The 23092-nt window shown below is 47.9% G+C and overlaps 2 long non-coding RNA genes across 2 annotated transcripts; one reads left to right on the forward strand and one right to left on the reverse strand.

Moving 5' to 3' along the window:
* The first annotated feature begins 12883 nt into the window (after positions 1-12883).
* Positions 12884-20295, forward strand: LOC138931027 (uncharacterized). Its single transcript, XR_011446338.1, has 3 exons — positions 12884-13316; positions 16051-16122; positions 19260-20295. It is a non-coding gene; the product is annotated as an uncharacterized lncRNA (long non-coding RNA).
* LOC138931033 (uncharacterized) lies at positions 14810-21994 on the reverse strand. The gene is made up of 3 exons (XR_011446344.1): positions 21829-21994; positions 15695-17510; positions 14810-15546 (listed from the first exon to the last, which is right to left on the reverse strand). It is a non-coding gene; the product is annotated as an uncharacterized lncRNA (long non-coding RNA).
* Between the last annotated feature and the right edge of the window lie 1098 nt (positions 21995-23092).

Here is a 23092-nt window from a genome sequence, read left to right on the forward strand (position 1 = left end):
TTTTCTTAAATGCAGAGAACAAAACCTGGAAGGCAATAGACCACATACTAAGTTTTTTTGTCTTAAGTGTGACATTCTAGATAATTTCCAAATAACATTTTATTAGTATTTTAATGTGTTGTATCTTCATTGTTATGTAGGCAGTTTTTCTATTATAATTGAAAACTGGACTTTCTGAAGACTCGTTCTCCTCAGGTATCTTGAGGTTTCAGCATAAAAAAGTTGTGTTGGTATCCCTGCCAGGTGAAAATCCAATGGGTGCACTGAATTCAGAAGTAATGTCTTTGGTACAGTAGGTTGGGTGCTGTGGGGAGTAGAGAGGTCCTGAAGGAAGGCTGGCTAAGCCTGCAAGCATTGTGAAAAAGGTCACTGACGCTATAGGCCCAAACCAAACAACAGCTCACAGGTCCCAAGGAAGACACTGGTGTTCTATCCACGGAAATGTCTGTGTTAGGACTTTCAGACCTTTGCTCTTTTGGCTCCCATGATGCAGTGGGGCAGCTTGTGGCACTTATAACACAGTCCTGCTTTGACCCAGGCTGTGGATGAGAGTCACAGCCTCCCCTGCAGCACCGGGGGCCCCCTTTATGGGCGATCGATCTGGAGCCCTTTTTGTGATGTCTGGGAGTCGACAGATTCCGAAGAGAAAGGAGAAAGAAGATACACCGCGCAGGGGGTACACGTACCCACCCTGTGCATGTGGTGCTAGAGATGTGCTGGAGAGGCAGGTGCAGCTTGTTGCAGGAACCAGTTGGGGGTGAGTGGACTTGGATTCGGTGACTCAAGGAAGAAATGTGGAAGTGAATGTAAAGGGAGAAAACACACTGAGAGGGGTAAACAGCTCCAACTCCCAATTCTGTACCAGGGTAGGGTGCTCCATTACTGTTGTGAGAAGGCTCCCTGGTCTGAGCTCTGGGAGGGAGTGATGAGCGTTCTAAGGACCCACTATCAACCCTAAGCAGGGGGCACTGAGAGTGTGAATATATTAAGTCTCAGCCTTTACCACTGACAGACACAGAAAGCTTCTTAGCTCTGCTGAGAGTGAGGCTGTGGCACCTTAGGGAAACTCAAAGGTAGGGTGGTGGTGGTGGATGTTCAGTCGCTCAGTCGTGTCTGACTATTAACGAGCCAATGGACGGCAGCACGCCAGGCTCCTCTGTCCTACACTATCTGCCTGAGTTTGAGCAAAGTAATGTCCATTGTGTTGGTGATGGTATCTAACCATCTCACCCTCTGTCTCCCCCTTTCTCCTCCTGCCTTCGATCTTTTCCAGCATTAGGGTGTTTTCCAATGAGTCAGCTATTCGCATCAGGTGGCGAAAGTATTGCAGCTTCAGCATCAGTCCTTCCAGTGAGTATTCAGAGTTCATTTCCTTTAGGATTGGCGAGTTGTTCTTACGATCCTAGGGATTCTAAAGGGTCATCTCTCTAGCACCATAATTCGAAAGCATCACTCAGCCTTCTTAATGATCCAACTCACACATCTGTACACGACTACTGGAAAACCATAGTTTCGACACTGCAGAGCTTTGTCAGCAACGTGATGTCTCTGCTTTTTAATATGCTGTCTAGGTTTGTCATGGGCTTCCCCGGGGGCTCAGTGGTAGAGAATCTGTCTGCAAGGCCGGGGAATTAGGATACCTGGGTTCAATCCCGGGTCGGGAAGGTTCCCTGGAGGAGGGCATGGCAACCCACTCCAGTATTCTCACCTGGAGAATCCCCTGGACAGAGGAGCCTGGCGGACCTTGGTCGATGGGGTCGTAAAGAGTACACCGAGAGACATCACCTCCCGAATAGAATCTCTGGCCAATGGGCTGTCTCTCCAGCTTTACCCATCTCAAGTAAAATCTGTTCCCTGGCCTCAGAAGCCATGTGAGATAACGAAGGAAACTTGAGGCAGTGGTGATTTAAGCAGCGATTTGTTGTGAGATCTTTAGTCGTTTGGGCCAAGTGATTGCAGGGAATGAAATGGGGTATGGTGATGAAGGAAATGAGATGATGAATTTATTGCCCCAGCCACCTCCCTGCCCCCGGGTAGGCGACTTCAGTAGGGCTGGCTGGTGTCAATGCCTTGTGTATAGGCTCGCTTGTAACAACATCCTGTGTGTGGTATGAGCAACTTGGTGGGCAAATCAGACAGCATGGCCAAATATTCATTTCTCAGAGTGGATGGAGGCAGAAGAGAGAAAAGAATGATGAACCATGGGTTAGTTGTGAGTCACTTTCTAAAATCTCAGTATTTCTTCACAAGGTGTGTGTGTGTGAATTCTTTTCTTTATCTGAGAATTGGCTTTCTAGGTGGGAAAATATCATTGTGAGAGACTCCCTGTGACATGTGAAAAGTGGTTGGGAATGAATTGGGTTGAGGTCATTTTCCAAGTGTTTCACACAAAGTGTTTGGTTAAGGGGAAAGCAGTGGCCTTAAAGAACTGAACTAAGTGGTTGAAATACAGGTTTCAGTTGCTGAAATGTGAAGAGACTCTTTCTGGGATGTGTGTTCATCCTAGCCTGTGGTCACAGGCAACTCATAAACTCATAGGATTTGAACCGTGTCTTCCTAATATCTCTTGCTTTCTGCCCTGGAATGTGGTGGAGGCCTCAGTTCCGGTGACTAAAGTTCCTAAGTAACAGTTCTCTGAGAAAAGTAGCTCTCTAGAAAAGAGCAGTGCCTGGGAAGCTGATCTAAAATTTTAATATAGCCTGTGATGTAATTTTTGTTAGCTTCACCCAAGATATGATTATTCAAAGAAGATAGAGAGATGCACCTACTTTGGTGTCTACCATTGGGTTTTTCAAATGAACATACAGTAAGATTGGCCCGGTTTTCTTTCTTCTTATGTATTTATTTAGTGTTGGGTGCACTGAGTCTTTGTTGCTGCACGAGGGCTGTCTCTCGTTGTGTAGGAGGACTATTCATTAGTGGCGGTGCATGTGCCTCTCATTTCAGAGACTTCTCTCGTTGCGGAGCATGGACTCTAGGCTCGAGGGCTTCAGTAGTCGGAGCAGGTGGGTTCAGTAGTTGTGACACACCGTCTTAGTTGCCCTGCGGCACGCGGAATCTTCCAGGGCTAGGGACCGAACGCCTGCCCTGTTGCATTGGCAGGGGGGTTCTGTTTTATTTTTTTAATTATTAATTTATTTTAATCAGAGAATAATTACGATGTTGTGATGGTTTTTGCCATATATCAACACGAGTCGGCCGCAGGTATACATGTGTCCTCCCCTCCTGAACCCCCATCCCACCTGCCTCCCCAGCCTATCCCTCTGGGTTGTCCCAGAGCACCGGCTTGGGGTGCCCTGCTTCACGCATTGAACTTGCACTGGTCATCTATTTTACATATGGTAATGTATATGTTTCACTGCTATTCTCTCAAATCATCCCACCCTCGCCTTCTTTTACCGAGTTGAAAAGTGTGTTCTGTACGTCTCTGTCTCCTTTGCTTCCCTGCATGTAGAATCGTTGCCACCGTCTTTCTAAATTCCATATATAGGCATTAATATAAGTATTTGTCTTTCTCCTTCTGACTTACTTCTCTCTGTATAACAGGCTCCAGGTTCATCCACCTGATTAGCACTGATTCAAATGTGTTCCTTTTTATAGCTGAGTAATGGAGATCAGCCCTGGGGTTTCTTTGGAAAGAATGATGGTAAAGCTGAAACACCAGTACTTTGGCGACCTCATGCAAAGAGTTGACTCATTGGAAAAGACTCTGAGGCTGGGAGGGATTAGGGGCAGGAGGAGAAGGGGACGAGAGAGGATGAGATGGCTGGATGGCATCACTGACTCGATGGACGTGAGTCTGAGTGAACTCCAGGAGTTGGTGATGGACAGGGAGGCCTGGCGTGCTGCGATTCATGGGGTCGCAAAGAGTCGGACACGACTGAGCGACTAAACTGAACTTAACTGAATTTTCCATTGTGTATATATACCACAACTCCCTTATCCACTCATCTGCCGATGGACATCTAGGCCCCTTCCCTGTCCTAGCTATTGTAAATAGCGCTGCTGTGAACATTGGGGTACATGTGTCTGTTTCGCTTCTGGTTTCCTCAGGGTGGTATGCCCAGCAGTGGGATTGCTGGGTCGTGTGGCTGTTCTGTTCGCAGTTTTTTAAGGAATCTCCACTCTGTTCTCCACAGTGGCTGTACCAGTTTGCATTCCCACCAATGGTGGAAGAAGGTTCCCTTTTCTCCACACCATCTCCAGCATTTATTGTTTGTCAACTTTTTGATGATGGCCATTCTGACATGTGTGAGAGGATACCTCATTGTGGTTTTGATTTGCAGTTTTCTAATAATGAGTGACGTTCAGCATCTCTTCATGTGTTTGGTAGCCATCGGTATGTCTTTGGAGAAATGTCTGTTTAGGTCTCTTGTCCAGTTTTTATGGGGTCGTTCCTTTTTCTGGTATTGAGCTGCTTGTATATTTTGGAGATTCATTCTTTGTCAATTGTTTCATTTCCTATTATTTTCTCCCGTTCTGAAGGCTGTCTTTTCACCTTCCTTATAGTTTCCTTCGTTATGCAAAAGCATTTAAGTTAAATTCGGTCCCTTTCGTTTATTTGTGTTTTTATTTCCATTACCCTGGGAGGTGGGTCATAGAGGATCTTGCTGTGATTTATGTCAGAGAGTGTTCTGCCTATGGTTTCCTCTTAAGAGTTTTATAGTTTCTGGTCTTACATTTAGGTCTTTAATCCATTTTGAGTTTATTTTTTTGTATGGTGTTAGAAAGTCTTCCAGTTTCTTTCTTTTACACGTAGTTGAGCATTTTCCCCAGCATCGCGTGTTGAAGACACTTGGTTTACGCCATTGTATATTTCTGCCTCCTTTGTGAAAGATAACGTGTGCATAGGTGTGTGGGATTTCTCTCTGGGTTCTCTATTTTGTTCCATTGATCTATATTTCTGTCTTTGTGCCAGTACCATACTGCCTTGATGACTGTAGCTTTGTAGTATAGTCTGAAGGCAGGAAGGTTGATTCCTCCAGTGTCATTCTTCTTTCTCAATATTACTTTGGGTTTTTGGAGTCTTTAGTGTTTCCGTACAAACTGTGGAATAATTTCTTCTAGTTCTGTGAAAAATACCTCCGGTAGTTTGATCAGGATTGTGATGAATCTACAGATTGCTTTGGGTAGTAGAGTAATTTTCACTATACTGATCCTTCCAATCCAAGAACGTGGTACATTTCTCCATCTATTTGTGTCATCTTTGATTTCTTTCATCAGTTTTTTTTTTAATAGGTTTCTGTATACAGGTCTTTGTTTCTTTACATGAATTTATTCCTAAGTATTTTATTCTTTTCATTGCAATGGTGAATGGGATTGTTTCCTTAATTACTCTTTCTGATTTTTCCTTATTAGTTTATAGGAATGCAGGGGTTTCTGTGTATTAATTTTACATGGTAGTCGCATTCTTAACCACTGGACCACCAGGGAATTCCTGGCCTGCTTGTCTTTGGGTGTGGAGTGCTCTGAGCTGTGACACACGGAGAGATTCCAGTGATCACCACCACGACCAGGACACAGGCCACGTCCATCACCCTAAAAACGCCCAGGTGCTGACCTTTTCTGGTTTCCCCTCCCACACACCAACCCCTGGCACAAGGATCTGTCCTCCTTCGCAGCATTTTGTCATTTGCAGTTTTAAAATTCCTTACATATTCTGAATATAAGACCTTTCTCAGATCTGTGATTCACAAACATCTTTCCCCGAGTAACAAATAGCTTCCCTTTTCATTACAGGAGACATGAGTGATGAAATGTACTTTTCCTCCCCACACTCAGAGCCCAATGTTGTGTAGCCAGCAAGTACCTGTGAGATTCTTCAGAAGTGAAAATAAATTCTGCTGTCTGTCAGTCTGTGCTCTCAGATATCTCCCAGAGCTATGTTTCTGCAGAAATCCACGAGTCTTCTGCAGACAAAGGCACTTGAGAACAGGTATATTTATTGGAGTCTGAACTTGTGATCTCATCAGAGAGCTTCAGAGCTCAACCCATCTTGCAAGACTTGTCTCCCAGCTCCAAGGGAGCTTTTCTTCCTGAAACTCAGAGGCATGAATTTAGTCAGTGTGGGCACGTTTAGCTGGGCTAACATGGCATTTCAAGGTTGTTCATCCTTTACGAGGTATCAGACCACATTCAATATATTTCTTTCTGTCACCTTATTTACTCCTCCTTCAAAGACCCATCATTTTGGAAGAGTTCAATCCTAATTGATGAGGTGAGAAAGCAGAGGACAGGGAAGTTAGGGGGATGGCCCAGAGTCACATAGGCCGCCAGAGGAAAAGTGACCCACAAACCTCGGCATCCTCCATTCAGAGCCCCCACTCTTTATTTCTTCAGTAAAGTTGCCATGCATGTGTGCAGGTTAAGTCACATCAGCCATGTCCAACTCTTTGCGACCGCATGACTGTAGCCTGCCAGGCTCCTCTGTCCATGGGATTCTGCAGGCAAGAATACTGGAGTGGGTTGCCATGCCCTCCTCCAGGGGATCTTCCCAACCCAGGAGTCCACCCCATGCCTCCTGCAGCTCCAGCATTGCAGGAGGATTCTTTACTGCTGAAACACGGGGGAGGCCCAAAATTGACATATGATATTATATTTGTTTCAAGTGCACAACAGAGTGATTCCATATTTTTAAACATTGTGAAATGAATTGCTATGATAAGCTTGGTTACCATGTGTCACCACAGAGATTTCTGACAAGGTTATTGACTATATTCCCTGTATGTACATTCCGTTCCCATGACTTATTTTACAACTGGAAGTTTGTGTCTCCTAATCCCTTCCCTGTTCTACACATCTCCCTACTCCCTCCTCCTCTGATAACCACCAGTTTGTTCTCTGTGTCTCTGACTCTATTTCTGTCTTGTTTCCTGTGTTTTCTTATTTTGTTTCTGCGGTTCCACATGTAAATGAAATGGTGTGGTATTTGTCTTTCTCTGTGTGCCTAGTTTTACTTGGCATAACACCCTCTAGGTCCATCCATGTTGTCGACAACGACAAGATTTCATTCTTTTTTGTATTGCTGAGTAATATTCCACTGTGTGTGTGTGTGTGTGTGTGTGTGTATGTGTACACCATTTCTTCCTTTTTGACTCATCTATCGATGGGCACTTAGGTTCCTTCCATATCTTTTCTCCCCTTGGCTGTAAATGATGCTTCAGTGAACAGAGGAGCACATATATCTTTTGTGACTAGTGTTTCCTCTATTCTTGAGAAAAATACCGAGAAGTGGAACTGCTGGACCATATGGTAGTTCTTGTTTTCAGTTTTTGAGGAAAGCCTCATTGTCTCCATAGTGGCTGCACCGATATACATTTCCACCAACACCGCACGAGGGTTTCCTTTTCTCTGCATCCTCCCCAACATTTCTTACTTGTTGTCTTTTTGATAAGAGCTACTTGACAGGTATGAGGAAGTACTTCACTGTGGTCTTGATTTTCTAATCCCTGATGAGGAGATGTTGAGCATCTTTTCATATGTCTATTAGCCATCTGTATCTCGTCTTTGCAGAAATGTCTATTCAGTGCTTTGCCCCATTTTAAAATCGGGTTTTGGGTGTTTCTCCCAATACATTCTATGAGTCGTTTAGCTATTTTGGACATCTACCTCTTTTCGGATGTGTGTCACTTGCTCATATCTTCTCCCACCCAGCAGGTTGCCTTTTTCTTTTGTTGATGATTTCCCTTGATGTGTAAAAGCTTTTTCGTTTGATGAACTCCCAACTTGTTTCTTTTTGCCTTGGTTGCTCTTGCCTGAGATGACATATCAAAAAACTATTGCTAAGACCTATGTCAAGAAGCATACTGCCTACGTCTTCTTCTAGGAGCTTTATGGTTTAAGTTCTAGCAATTTCATCTTTAATCTTCTGTTGTTGTGGTTTATTTTTGAATGCTGTGTGAAAAAAGTGGGTCCAGGTTTCCATAACGATTGATTGAAGAGACAGCGTTTTCCGTGATGGATGTTCTTGGCTCCTTTGTCATAGACTAATAGGCCAGGCCATATGAGCGCAGGATTATTTCTGACAGAGCATCCCCAACTGTACCCTCCATAAAGGCTGGGGTGACGTAGGAAGACCCGGTGACTTCAGTGTCCGTCCACAGCTGGTGGCACACCAAGTCTGGATAAGGTACGTCCCTGATGGTAGCCACAGTGCACTGGGGCAGGGATGGTCATCCCCGCCTGGGGCAAGATCCCCAGGGTGGGATGCGATGGGCTCACTCCAGCAGCCAACCCAGGTCGATCCTGCCATCCACAGTCCCTCATTTAGGCAATCATGAAGGTTTTCACTGTATATGTTACATCCCCTCCATGCAGTGCCAGGCTGGCTGTTGAGATGGGGAGGTGAGGAGGAAATGCATGGCCAGTCCCTGCCCTCGAGGTTGAGTCATTAAGCAGAGAGGAGATCTGACACCCTTAGATGTGGTGGCGAGTGCGTCACTGATCCCCTGTGAGGCTGCGTTGCTAGGAGACGAGAAGAATGACAAGGAGCAGGGTAGATGAAGTGGACGTGGCGGGGGAGGGGACAGGGTACTCTGGGTCCTTGCTGTGCCAGTCCCAACTGCAGAATTACCCACAGCCTGCATGAGGGCGCCCGGAGGATGGATAGGCGGTTGCAAATGAGGGTATCAGCTTTGCCACCCCCTCCCCACCTCAAAGTCTGTATCCCCAACCTGCCCATTGGGCGTTGGTGATCTGGGGGTCACTTCTGAGCAGCATACTCTCCCCAGTTACAGAGTAGGAGCCAGAATCCGGTGATGGGCAGAGATGTGCAGCACGTCAAATTCTAGGTCAGAGACCGAGCCTTAGGAACCAACAGGCCAGAGAATCCTGGATGGGAGTTGGCTTAAACGCAGTGGCCAAATAACAAATCTGAATGTACCTGTAGCAAGCAACAATACTGAACCATTCATTTAAGGACCTTCCCACAAAGGGAAGTCCTGGGCCTCCTGGTTTCATCAGTGAAATCTGTCAAGTGTTTAAAGAAGAAATAGCACCCATCCTTCACAGATTCTTCCTGAATAGACAGGAGGGAGGAGGGAACGTTTCCTAATTCATCCTATAAGCCCAGTATTACCCCAGTACCAAAGCCAGACTTGCCATCACCAGAAAGCTGCAGACCCATATCTGTCATGAATAGCGATGCATACACCCTCAACCCCGTATGTACAAACAAAATCAAGAAACATTTTGCAAAGGGCTGTGTGAGATCTTTCCCAGGATTGCAGTACTGGACCAACACTCACCTTCAGTTTTGGAAAACAACGTATTGATACAATGAAGGACGGAAACCACCTGTCATCTTGACAGACAAAGAAAAAGCATTTGACACAGTTCAAGACCCGTTCATGACAAATAAGTAAATAACTAAATCAATAAACATGGTCAACCATCTCGGGATAGAAGGGATCGTCGTAGTGGTGCTGAAGAACATCCCGGAGAAACATCCAGCTCTCGTCACATCAACGGAATTCCGTCCATCCACCTCCTGCCACCAGGACTGAGGTGCGTTTCCTCCCCTCCATCTTCCTGAGTGTCTGGTAAGGAAGGGGACTTGGGGGCATAACACACCACTGAGTCATTGAAATTGTTCTAAATATGGCTGTGAATAAATATGGCAAAATACCTCTCAGAAGGGAAGACACATAATTAAAAAAAAAAATTTAACAACTTCAGTAGCAAACATGGCTCTTCAGTTCAGGATTCTCTTTAAAAGCAGGTCGGGGGAAGCATCATGTGATTTGTGCTTCTCAACCTAAACTGTGCATCAAATCCCCCCCTGGAGAGGCTTTAGGAGACCCGATGCTGGCAGGACAGCCCCAGAGAGTCTGAAGTAGTAGGTCTGGAATGTGGCACTGGCGTGAGCTTTATCTGAAAAAGTTCTCTTCTGAAAGCCGAGCTTGCAGCTGTGGAAATAGAACCCATCCTTACAGGAGGAAATCGAAGATCAAAAATATGCGACTCCTCTCTACAGCGAAAGCAGCTTTTCATCATCACTTGCTATGCTTGACAGCTATCTTAGGCTGAGGAAAGGGACGACTTGCCCAAATTAATACTAGTTTGAAAACTGACCTTGTGCTTGCTCTGCTGCATGTTCCTGAATCCAAAGTGTTACAGTTAACACCCTGCTGTTGTTAGTGAAACTCAGTATCTTTTAGTTCTTGTCGGGATCCCTTGTGCCTAGTTAGTTGAATACATTTCTAAAACACTGTGGAGATAACTTCATTCGACAGATCAGAATAGTGCGTCAAAGATTAAAGATGGCTGAGACTTGTAGCTGTGGATGCTGATGCAGCAGGATCGACTGTCAGCATATCTGCTGCCTGTGCTCAGTTGCCCTTTTAAACTGTTTCCTGTGTTATCAAATTAACTCCCGCGCTCAGATGAAGACCAAATTGGAACAGGATGGTCATTGGGAAAAATACAGTTAAGCAATCCCTTGTTTGGTGCACACCCATGAAGACCCACCTCCCTAAACGTTCTTTAGGGATCTCTTCCAGATATTCTTTGGCACATTCCCCAGTGATGGGCTTGCACTGCTGTGTCCTGACTCATCGTCTTCTTAAAGACAGGGCTTTCAAGCTCTCAGGTGCATTACAGTGCCCGGGTTCTCTCGGAGATCCAAAAGAGGGTGATGGCCCGTGCTCCGGACACCTTCAGAGCGTGTCTGCAGGAACAGGGCCTCTGAGAGGAACGGATCCCCACCTGTGGCAACAGGAAGATCTTGGGTTACCCTTTTGCAGAGCAGCTCCAGGGGAGTCACTGCACAGTGAAGATCACACCCAGCAGCATGCCCGAGATTGTGGTTTAAGGAACTGGGTGGATGGCGGTGCCCATCCATGAGACAGGAAATGTTGGCCTGGGGCTACTAGCAGGCCTGCAGGGTTTATGGGACATGGCAGTGCAGATGCCCCATACGTCTCGGCCTCTGGGGAATCTGGGGCCCAGCTGAGATTAGATTTAGTTCTAGGTAGATTTAGTGATAGGAAAAGCCAACAGCATACAAGGGGATACTGATGAAAACAAGTCAAATGGGTAAAAGCTCTGGGGGGTGACATGGTCACCCAAGGATCATGTATGGAGTGGAAGAGCACAGGGCAGAGGTTGGAAACCAGAGGAAAACAAAGCCCAAGATTTAGGAGGGGATCAAAGTAAATGGACAGACAAGGAGACTTAGAAGTAATGGACTGAGAGGTAGGGGGAAAGCCAGGGTGGGCTGCTGTCACAGACTCTGACCAAGGAAAAGTGGTTTGAAAATGGAATGTGTCCGTGGCCAATACAGCTCTGGGTACTATGGTTTGGCCCATGGAGCTCTTGGGAGGCGTTAGCAAGGGGATGTTCTGTGGATGGGTACATGGCGGAGGAATCGAGAGGTAACCAGATAAGGATGGTCCTGGTGTCTATACATTCAAGAAACATGGCTTGAAAGGAACCAAAGACGCATGGTATTGGAAGTAGTGGACTGTGTGCTCGCAGGGTGTGCTCTCCTCTCCTGGCTCCACCTGGTGATGCTGACCTGCACCGCCCGTGGATGGGGTTGGTGAAGCTTGCGTTTTTGTCTCCTTCCTCTTGCTGTGGGCCCGGTCCTCCCTGGCTGACTGAGCCTCAGCCACCCTGCTGGCATCTGCAGACCCCTCTGAATCTGGGTCTGATCGTCCAGCCCATCCCCGGGCAGGGACGTCCACTCCTCAGCCTCAGCCTCGAGGTCCCCTAGCCCATCGCCTGCTTAGGCTTTGTCTGGATTCAGTCCCTTTCCACATTTCTCCCTTGGGTGATGCAGAGCCCTCCCTTGGATCTCACCTGCACCGCAGCAGGAACCAAGATCAGCTCCAGAAAACGAAATTCCTAAACTGCAGCCACCCATCTGCCCAAAGACTCCGTTGAGTCATTGTACAGTGTGCCCGCTGTGAGTCCCAAGTGTGAATGGGGTGGAATCCTCCTTTCCTTGGAGTTCCTCTTCATTTCTTGTCACACCTCCCTTGTCCGAGCTCTCTCACCTCTGCCTGCCACTGCCTCTGTGGGCCGTTCCCCCACAGTGACTGGGATGCTCCTTTCCTTGGCTTATCTTTCATTTGACCCATGACTTCCCATACAATATCCAGGTCAAAGGGGGCATAGTGTAGAATGCGTACCTTGCTGAGTACATATAGGAGACGCTGTTGTCACATAAGCCCCACGCCCCTGAACTATAGAAAAACAGAGGGATAAAGAACACAAGAGTCAAATATGCGAAAGGTGCCTGAGATGTTGCCTAAGATGAGCACTGAAGAGTGTCTGTGGGATCAGGAAGTATGGATATTAATGATGGCCATGATGAGACTAGGTCCAGTGCAGGTACTGGGACAGAAGCTCCATGGAAGGGGGCTGAGGAGAGAATCTCTCTGCAGAATTTGAAGCAGTTTTGCTTTGCAGGGCAACCGGTAATGTGCCAGTAGCTGCAGACTAGGGTGGTGAAGACAGTGAGATTTCCCCCATTGCTGTGGAATGCTCCGATGTAGAGGGAGCAGGGGCTGGTTCAGGAGAGAGGAATGATAACTGCAGGGGCAAAGTCCCTGAGAAGGTGCAAGGCATGGGATCCCAGGCAGAGGTGAGGGGCTGGGTGCAGTCAGGAGCAGGTGTGGAGAGGGGCAGCAGAGTGCCAGGACAGAAACATGCAAATCGGGACTGGGAAACTTGAAAAATCCCACCGGATTGCTTCGGTATTCTCCAGGAATTATTGGCGGGTGGGGCTGGTGGTCATTAGCATGGAGGAATGTTAGGAGTGTGTAGTGCACGGGTGTAGCTAGGTGACCGTGAAACTGAACAGCGGTCTACTCCGGCCATGGATTTAAGATAAAACACTTCTGTAAAGTTGTAAAGTTTTCTCCTCGATGCTCAGGTGCTCAGACACAGGGAGGGAGTGGGCAGGCAGGAGGGTGCAAGGAGCACAAGAGGTGTGTTTGTCGGGGAGAGGTGTGTTTGCGGGGGACAGCTTCCAGCCCTGGCTCAGCCCATCCAGGAGGGGCCTGGCGCATGGTGTGAAAGGACGCGCGGTCGGTGAGCTGGGTCTCCAGGAGGCTGTGGCATCAGTGCACTGGCACTAGTGCGAGGGAGCTGGAGGACAGGACATCATGTTGAGGGTGAAGACAGGGAGGAATGCTGGAACCAGGACACCACGAGGGGCGCGGTCCTTCCTGATGCCCGGGGCGGGACCGTGGGCAGAGGGATGCTCGGGTGGGGAGGAAGGGAGCATCGCTAAGGACGGAGAGTCTCCGGGGTGACCAGGTGAGCCTCGTGGGCACTGAGGACGGATCAGAAGAGTGAGGCCTGAGAGAACAGTGAGTGTACCACGGGAGGGACGCGGTCACAGGCCGGGGGTGGGAGGGAGGAGAATGGACAGGGGACTTGTAACGTTCCCGCACGTGGGGGGCTTCGGCAGTGGGCGACAGGACCCGGACGTCACCGGTCAGGTTCTTCAGTGGAGAGTTCGAAACCCGGTCCCAGAAAAATCCCCAGCTGAATAGGGCCAGGAGACGGGCAACGGCCTCACTGGGTTGTGGCGTGCAGCCCCGCCCGCCAAGCGCCGGATCTTCCCGGACACCCTGACTTCCTGCCCGTGTTGCTATGGTTCCGCGGACGGCTGGCTGTCCGGGGGTGGTTTGACCGGACCCCTTCGAGAGAGTCCCTTCCTTTCTCTGGTCCTTACGGGCATCCCCCATAACTTTCGCATCCAGGCTGTCCAGTCCTCTGCGCGAAAACCCAGCAGAAACGATGACTCTTCTTCCGGGCTTGCGGCGTTTTGGTTTCTGTGGCCAGCAGGTGGCAGTGTTGCTCCACAGTGTCGCCGGGCCGGTTTTTCCACCGGCTTTCGTGCTTTAATAAAATGACAGGAAGCCTTTTGCCGCAAGCGGCAGCTGGTTTCCTTTGGTTTGGTTTTCCTTCGCTTGTGCCGGTTGGCTGATTCAAAGTGCATCTGACCCTTCAGAGAGCCCGTTGTGAGAACTTTCGCCGGACCCATTGACACTTAAAATTAAAATAAAACAATATAAGCGGACATAGTGAATGAGAGTGGACGGAGTGGTAACCCTTGTCTTGCTTCGGATCCTTGAGGAATTCCTGTATGTTTAAAGAGAACTTTTTTATGACAGTGAGTTTTGACTTGAAAATCATTACGTGAAGTGCAAATGAAAGTGGCTCAGACGTGGCTGTTTCTTTAAGACCCCTTGGACTCTAGCCAGCCAGGCTCCTCTGCCCATGGGTTTCTCCAGGCAAGAATAATAGAGTGGGTCGCCATTTCCTTCTCCAGAGGATCTTGCCAACCCAGCGATTGAATCTGGCTATCCTGCACTGCAGGCTGACTCCTTACCATCTGAGCCACCTACAATAATAACATGACAGGGACAAGTGCCAAGCTAAGATCCTGCGGGGTAATTGATGCTGCTATTACTGCCCTCATTTTATGCCTTTGGGACCTGTGGCTCACAGAAGAGTCAGCTCTCCAGGTTCTCAGGGTTCCTCAGAGAGTGTCCCTATGTTCAGGTCTCAAGTCTGTCAGATTGAAGTTTGCACACTGGTTTGTAGGCTACATGCTCCTCCCCAGTGGAAGAGTGAAATAAAATGCTCACTGGGATTGAGGGTAAGACAGCCTGCAATGCTGCGAAAGACTGAGGGCAGGAGGAGAAGGGGATGACAGTGACCAGATGGTTGGATGGCATCACTGACGCAATGGACATGAGTCTGAGCAAGCTCCGGGAGATGGTGAAGGACAGGGAAGCCTCCTGATGTGCTGCTTGCTGTCCATGGGTCGCAAAGAGCCGGACACGACCGATGGTCTGAAAACCAACAATAGCATATTTATTACAATGAGATACTAAATGAAAGGGGGAGTGAGGGAAAGTACATAGAAAACGACTCATCCACTCTATCAGGATTATGACATAACACATTTATAGTGCAAAGCACCTGGAAGTAATCAGCCCTTACGGAGCATGAGTTTCTGAGCTCACTGCAATGTGGGTCAAGAAGGGACTTTAATCCAGAGTCCACTGCCAGAGTCCACTGACAGAGAAAAGGGCAGAGAAAAGTGACCCAAAATAACCATCTTGTTGGGGCCAGGTTGGACAGGACCCCGACATCAGGGATCAGTTCCCTCAGTGGAGAGTTCCAAACAGTTTCGGGGAGAAATCTTCCAGCAGACGCAGGCTGGGATACTGGCACTGACCTCACTGCTCCCCGGGGAAGGCCCAGAACAAGCCCTCAGCAACTCCGGATCTTCCTGGAAGTCCTGACTTCTTGCCCGCCTCGCTGTGGTTCTGTGGGCGAGTCCAGCGGAACTCGCGCGGTCCAGGGATGGTTAACCCGGGCCCCTGTGCGAGGTTCCCTTTCTTTCTCTGGTCCTCAGGGGCACCCCCATAAGTCCTCTGCTGGAAAACCGAGCAGGAAGGATTTTCCTCCGGGCATGCTGGCATTTTGGTTTCTGTGGTCTGCAGGGGGCAGTGTTGCTCCGCCCAGTCGCTTGCCCGTTTCTTCCCCGCCCGGCCAGGTTGAAAAAAGCTTGAATTAAGCAAACTGAAAAATTACCAACAAAGAGAAAATATTAAGCAGTTTAAGGTAAAAGTAACAATCATGGGATTGCTGTTTCATGTGGTAGTTTTATTTCCAGTTTCTTTAGGAATCTCCATACCGTTCTCCATAGTGGATGTATGGATTTACTTACCCACCAACAGTGCTAGAGGATTCCCTTTTCACCACATCCTGTGAGGCATTTAGGGTTTGTAGATTTGTTGATGGTGGCCATTCTGAAGAGATGATACCTCCTTGTACTTTTGAATTGCATTTAACTAATAAAGAGCAGTGTTGCACATCTTTTCAAGTGTTTGTTGACCATCTATATGTCTTCTTTGGAAAAATGTCTGTTTTAGGTCTTCTGCCCATTTCTTGATTGGGTTGTTTATATTTCTGATATTGAGCTGAATGAAATGCTTGTATATTTTTGAGATTAATTCTTTTTCAGTTGCTTCATTTGCAATTGTTTTCTGCCATTCTGAGGGTTGTCTTTCACCTTGTTTATAGTTTCCTTTGCTGTGTAAAAGAGTCGGACTGGAGTAAGCAACTGAACTGAACTGAACCTGCTGTGAAAATACTGTAAGTACAATTAGGTCCTATTTCTTTATTTTTTATTTTTTAGTTTGAGCATTCTATGGCATTGCCTTTCTTTGGGATTGGAATGAAAACTGACCTTTTCCAGTCCTGTGGCCACTACTGAGTTTTCCAAATTTGCTGGCATATTGAGTGTAGCAAGTTCACAGCATGATCTTTCAGGATTTGAAATAGCTGAACTGGAATTCAATCACCTCCACTAGCTTTGTAGGTAGTGATGCTTTCTAAGGCCCACTTGACTTCACATTCCAGGATGTCTGGCTCTAGATGAGTGATCACACCATCGTGATTATCCGGGTCGTGAAGATCTTTTGTGTACAGTTCTTCTGTGTATTCTTGCCACCTCTTCTTAATATCTTCTGCTTCTGTTAGGTCCATACCATTTCTGTCCTTTATCGAGCCCACCTTTGCATGAAATGTTCCCTTGGTATCTCTAATTTTCTTGAAGAGATCTCTAGTCTTTCCCATTGTGTTGTTTTCCTGGATTTCTTTGCATTGATCGTTGAAGAAGGCTTTCTTTTTTCTTTTTTTTTTGATAAAGAAGGCTTTCTTATCTCTTCTTGCTACTTTGCATTCGGATGCTTATATCTTTCCTTTTCTCCTTTGCTTTTCGCTTCTCTTCTTTTCACAGCTTTTTGTAAGGCCTCCCCAGACATCCATTTTGCTTTTTTGCATTTCTTTTTCTTGGGGATGGTCTTGATCCCTGTCTCCTGTACAATGTCAGGAACCTCATTCCATAGTTCATCAGGCACTCTGTCTATCAGATCTAGTCCATTAAATCTATTTTTCACTTCCACTGTATAATCATAAGGGATTTGATTTTGGTCATACCTGAATGGTCTAGCTGTTTTCTCTACTTTCTACAATTTAAGTCTGAATTTGGTAATAAGGAGTTCATGATCTGAGCCAGTCAGCTCCTGGTCTTGTTTTGTTGACTATATAGCGATTCTCCATCTTTGGCTGCAAAGAATATAATCAATCTGATTTCGGTGTTGACCATCTGGTGATGTCCATGTGTAGAGTCTTCTTTTGTGATGTTGGAAGAGGGAGTTTGCTATGACCAGTGCATTTTCTTGGCAAAACTCTATTAGTCTTTGCCCTGCTCCATTCCACATTTCAAGGCCAATTTGCCTGTTACTCCAGGGGTTTGTTGACTTCCTACTTTTGCATTCCAGTCCCCTGTAATGAAAAGGACATCTTTTTTAGGTGTAAGTTCTAAAAGGTCTTATAAGTCTTCATAGAACCGTTCAACTTCAGCTTCTTCAGTGTCTACCACACAATTGCACTCATCTCACATGCTAGTACAGTAATGCTCAAAATTCTCCAAGCCAGGCTTCAGCAATACGTGAACCGTGAACTTCCTGATGTTCAATCTGGTTTTATAAAAGGCAGAGGAAACAGAGATCAAATTACCAACATCCGCTGGATCATGGAAAAAGCAAGAGAGTTCCAGAAAAACATCTATTTCTGCTTTATTGACTATGCCAAAGCCTTTGACTGTGTGGACCACAACAAACTCTGGAAAATTCTGAAAGAGATGGGAATACCAGACCACCTGACCTGCCTCTTGAGAAATCTGTATGCAGGTCAGGAAGCAAATAGGAAAATGAGTACGTCAAGGCTGTATACTGGCACCCTGCTTATTTAATTTATATGCAGAGTACATCATGAGAAACGCTGGACTGGAAGAAACACAAGCTGGAATCAAGATTGCCTGGAGAAATATCAATAACCTCAGATATGCAGATGACACCACCCTTATGGCAGAAAGTGAAGAGGAACTAAAAAGCCTCTTGATGAAAGTGAAAGAGGAGAGTGACAAAGTTGGCTTAAAGCTCAACAGTCAGAAACGAAGATCATGGCATCCGGTCCCATCACTTCATGGGAAATAGATGAGGAAACAGTGGAAACAGTGTCAGACTTTATTTCGGAGGGCTCCAAAATCACTGCAGATGGTGACTGTAGCTATGAAATTAAAAGATGCTTACTCCTTGGAAGAAAAGTTATGACTAACCTAGATAGCATATTCAAAAGCAGAGACATTACTTTGCCGACTAAGGTCTGTCTAGTCAAGGCTATGGTTTTTCCAGAAGTCATGTATGGATGTGAGAGTTGGACTGTGAAGAAGGCAGAGCACCGAAGAATTGATGCTCTTGAACTGTGGTGTTGGAGAAGACTCTTGAGAATCCCTTGGACTGCAAGGAAATCCAACCAGTTTATTCTGAAGATCAGCCCTGGGATTTCTTTGGAAGGAATGATGCTAAAGCTGAAACTCCAGTACCCTGGCCTCCTCATGCGAAGAGTTGACTCACTGGAAGACTCTGATGCTAGGAGGGATTGGGGGCAGGAGGAGAAGGGGACAACAGAGGATGAGATGGCTGGAAGGCATCACTAACTCGATGAACTTGAATCTGAGTGTACTCCAGGAGTTGGTGATGGACAGGGAGGCCTGGTGTGATGCGATTCAGGGGGTCGAAAAGAGTCAGACACGACTGAGCAACTGAACTGAATGGAAAGAGAATATTGCTAAATTTTTTGTTAGAGTGTTCTCCCTATGTTTTCCTCTAAGAGTTTTATAGCATCTGGCCTCATATTTGGTCTTTAATTGATTTTGAGGGTCCCCCCCCACCCTGTGGTGTTAGGAAGTATTCTAATTTTATTCTTTTACATGTTCCTGTCTAATTTTCACAGCACCACTTATTGAAGATGCTGTCTTTTCTCCATTGGACATTCTTACTTCCTTGAGTATAGACGAGGTGGCCCATAGGTGCATGGGTCTATCTCTGGGCTTCCTATTGTGTTCCATTGGTCTTTCATTTTGTTCTTGCCTAGAGATGTTACATTAGTCTTTGTTGTAAAGCTGGTGTGGTAGTGTTGAATTCCCTGAGCCTTTGATTGTCTTTTGATTTCTCTGTTGAATCTGAAGTAGAGCCTTGCTTGGTAGAGTATTTTTGGTTGTAGGTTTTCCCTTTCACCACTTTAAGTATATCATGCCACTCTCTTCTGGCCTGCAGAGTTTCTGCGGAGAAATCAGCTGATAATATTATGAGGATTCCACTTATGTTATTTGCTACTTTTCCCTTGACCTGCTTAATATTTTCTCTTTGTTGTTAAATTTTCAGTTTGCTTAATGTGTGTCTCAGCATTTTTCTCAGCACTTGGAACCAGCCAACTGGGCAAGCATAGAAAAAAAATCCGTCGCTGATGACCGCAAAAGGCTTCTAGAACTTTTTTCAACGCAGAAGGGCGGGGGGGGGGAAAAAGGGCAAGCCGCTCCACGAGGCAGCACTGCCCCCTGCAGACCACAGAAACCAAAATGCCACCAAGCCTGGATGAAAACCGATCCTTCTTGCTTGGTTATGGAGCAGAGGATTTATGGGGGATGCCCCTGAGAACCAGAAAACGGGAACCTCTCCAAGAGGCCGGGGCTACCACCCCTGGACCCCGCGAGTTCCCCTCGACTCGCCCACAGAACCACAGCGAGGCCGGCAAGAAGTCAGGACATCCAGGAAGATCCGGAGATGCTGAGGGCTGGTTCTGGGCCAGCCCAGGGGAGCAGTGAGGTCAGTGCCAGTCTCCCAGCCTGCGTCTGCTGGAAGATTTCTCCCCGAAGCTGTTTGGAACTTTCCACCGAGGGACCTGATCCCTGATGTCCGGGTTCTGTCCAACCTGGCCCCAACAAGATGGTTATTTTGGGTCACTATGCTGCCCTCTTCTCTGTCAGTGGACTCCGGATTACAGTCCCTTCCTGACCCACCTTTGGGCTTCCCTGGTAGCTCAGAGGTTAAAGCATCTGCCTGCAATGCGGAACCCCAGGTTCGATCCCTGGGTTGGGAAGATTCCCCTGGAGAAGGAAATGGCAACCCACTCCAGTATTCTTGCCTGGAGAATCCCATGGACGGAGGAGCCTGGTGGGCTACAGTCCACGGGGTCGCAAAGAGTGGAAATGACTAAGCGACTTCACTTTCACTGACTCACCTAGCAGTGAGCTGAGCAACTCATGCTCCATAACAGCTGATTACTTCCAGGTGCTTTGCACTATAAATGTGTATGTCATAATCTTTATAGAGTAGATGAGTCGTTTTCTATGTACTTTCCCTCACGACCCCTCTCATTTAGTATCTCATTGTAATAAATACGTTATTGTTTTTCAGTCCATCGGTCGTGTCCGACTCTTGCGACCCCATGGACTGCATGCAGCAGGTCAGGAGGCTTCCCTGTCCTTCACCATCTCCTGGAGCCTGCTCAGACTCATGTCCACTGAATCAGTGATGCCAGCCAACCATCTCGTCCTCTGTCATCCCCTTCTCCTCCTGCCCTCAGTCTTTCACAGCATTGCAGGCTGTCTTACCCTCAATCCCAGTGAGCATTTTATGTCACTCTTCCACTGGGGAGGGGAAAGTATCCTACAAACCAGTGTGCAAACTTCAATCTGACAGACTTGAGACCTGAACATAGGGACACTCTCTGAGGAACCCTGAGAACCTGGAGAGCCGACTCTTCCTCTGTGTGCCACAGGTCCCAAAGGCATAAAATGAGGGCAGTAATAGCATCTGCTTCTTGGGTGGTATCCAGCATCAATTACCCAGCAGGATCTTGACTTGGCACTTTCCCTGTCATGTTATTATTGTAGGTGGCTCAGATGGTAAGGAGTCAGTCTGCAGTGCAGGATGGCCAGATTCAATCGGTGGGTTGGCAAGAGCCTCTGGAGAAGGAAATGGCGACCCACTCCATTATTCTTGCCTGGAGAATCCCATGGGCAGGGGAGCCTGGCTGGCTAGAGTCCAAGGGGTCTTAAAGAAACAGACACGTCTGAGCCACTTTCACTTTCACTTCACGTAATGATTTTCAAGTCAAAACTCACTGTCATAATAAAGTTCTCTTTAAACATACAGGAATTCCTCAAGGATCCAAAGCAAGACAAGGGTAACCACTCCGTCCACTCTCATTCACTATGTCCGCTTATATTGTTTTATTTTAATTTTAAGTGTCAATGGGTCCGGCGAAAGTTCTCACAACGGGCTCTCTGAAGGGCTCAGATGCACTTTGAATCAGCCAACCGGCACAAGCGAAGGAAAACCAAACCAGCCACTTCTTGTGGCAAAAGGGTTCCTGTCATTTTATTAAAGCGCGAAGGGCAGAGAAAAAACCGGCCCGGCGACACTGTGGAGCAACACTGCCACCTGCAGGCCACAGAAACCAAAACGCCGCAAGCCCGGAAGAAGATTCATCGTTCCTGCTGGGTTTTCGCGCAGAGGACTGGACAGTGAGGACGCGAAAGCTAAGGGGGATGCCCGTAAGGATCAGAGAAAGGAAGGGAATCTCTCGAAGGGGTCCGGCCAAACCACCCCGAGACAGCCAGCCGTCCGCGGAACCATAGCAACACGGGCAGGAAGTCAGGGTGTCCGGGAAGATCCGGCGCTTGGCGGGCGGAGCTGCACTCCGATTGGCTGGCTCTGGGCCTGCGCGCCGCAACCCAGTGAGGCCCGTGCCCGTCTCCTGGCCCTGGTCGGCTAGGGATTTCTCGGGGACCGGGTTTCGAACTCTCCACTGAAGAACCTGACCGGTGACGTCCGGGTCCTGTCGCCCACTGCCGAAGCCCCCCACGTGCGGGAACGTTACAAGTCCCCTGTCCATTCTCCTCCCTCCCACCCCCGGCCTGTGACCGCGTCCCTCCCGTGGTACACTCACTGTTCTCTCAGGCCTCCCTCTTCTGATCCGGCCTCAGTGCCCACGAGGCTCACCCGGTCACCCCGGAGACTCTCCGTCCTTAGCGATGCTCCCTTCCTCCCCACCCGAGCATCCCTCTGCCCACGGTCCCGCCCCGGGCATCAGGAAGGACCGCGCCCCTCGTGGTGTCCTGGTTCCAGCATTCCTCCCTGTCTTCACCCTCAACATGACGTCCTGTCCTCCAGCTCCCTCGCACTAGTGCCCGTGCACTGATGCCACAGCCTCCTGGAGACCCAGCTCACCGACCGCGCGTCCTTTCACACCATGCGCCAGGCCCCTCCTGGATGGGCTGAGCCAGGGGTGGAAGCTGTCTCCCTCAAACACACCTCTCCCCGACAAACACACCTCTTGTGCTCCTTGCACCCTCCTGCCTGCCCACTCCCTCCCTGTGTCTGAGCACCTGAGCATCGAGGAGAAAACTTTACAACTTTACAGAAGTGTTTTATCTTAAATCCATGGCCGGAGTAGACCGCTGTTCAGTTTCACGGTCACCTAGCTACACCCGTGCACTACACACTCCTAACATTCCTCCATGCTAATGACCACCAGCCCCACCCGCCAATAATTCCTGGAGAATACCGAAGCAATCCGGTGGGATTTCTCAAGTTTCCCAGTCCCGATCTGCATGTTTCTGTCCTGGCACTCTGCTGCCCCTCTCCACGCCTGCTCCTGACTGCACCCAGCCCCTCACCTCTGCCTGGGATCCCATGCCTTGCACCTTCTCAGGGACTTTGCCCCTGCAGTTATCATTCCTCTCTCCTGAACCAGCCCCTGCTCCCTCTACATCGGAGCATTCCACAGCACAGGGGGGAACCCACCGTTTTCCACCACCCTAGAATGTAGCTACTGGCACATTACCGGTTGCCCTGCAAAGCAAAACTGCTCAAATTCTGCTGAGAGATTCTCTCCTCAGCCCCCTTCCATGGAGCTTCTTTCCCAGTACCTCCACTGGAACTAGTCTCGTCATGGGCATCATTAATATCCATACTTCCTGATCCCACAGACACTCTTCAGTGCTCATCTTAGCCAACATCTCAGGCACCTTTGGCATATTTGACTCTTGTGTTCTTTATCCCTCTGTTTTTCTATAGTTCAGGGGCGTGTGGCTTATGTGACAACAGCGTCTCCTAGATGTACTCGACAAGGTACACATTCTACACTAGACCCCCTTTGACCTGGATATTGTATGGGAAGCCATGGGTCAAATGAAAGACAAGCCAAGGAA

Source organism: Ovis canadensis, chromosome X (assembly GCF_042477335.2).
Source record: "Ovis canadensis isolate MfBH-ARS-UI-01 breed Bighorn chromosome X, ARS-UI_OviCan_v2, whole genome shotgun sequence".
Lineage (NCBI taxonomy): Eukaryota > Metazoa > Chordata > Mammalia > Artiodactyla > Bovidae > Ovis > Ovis canadensis.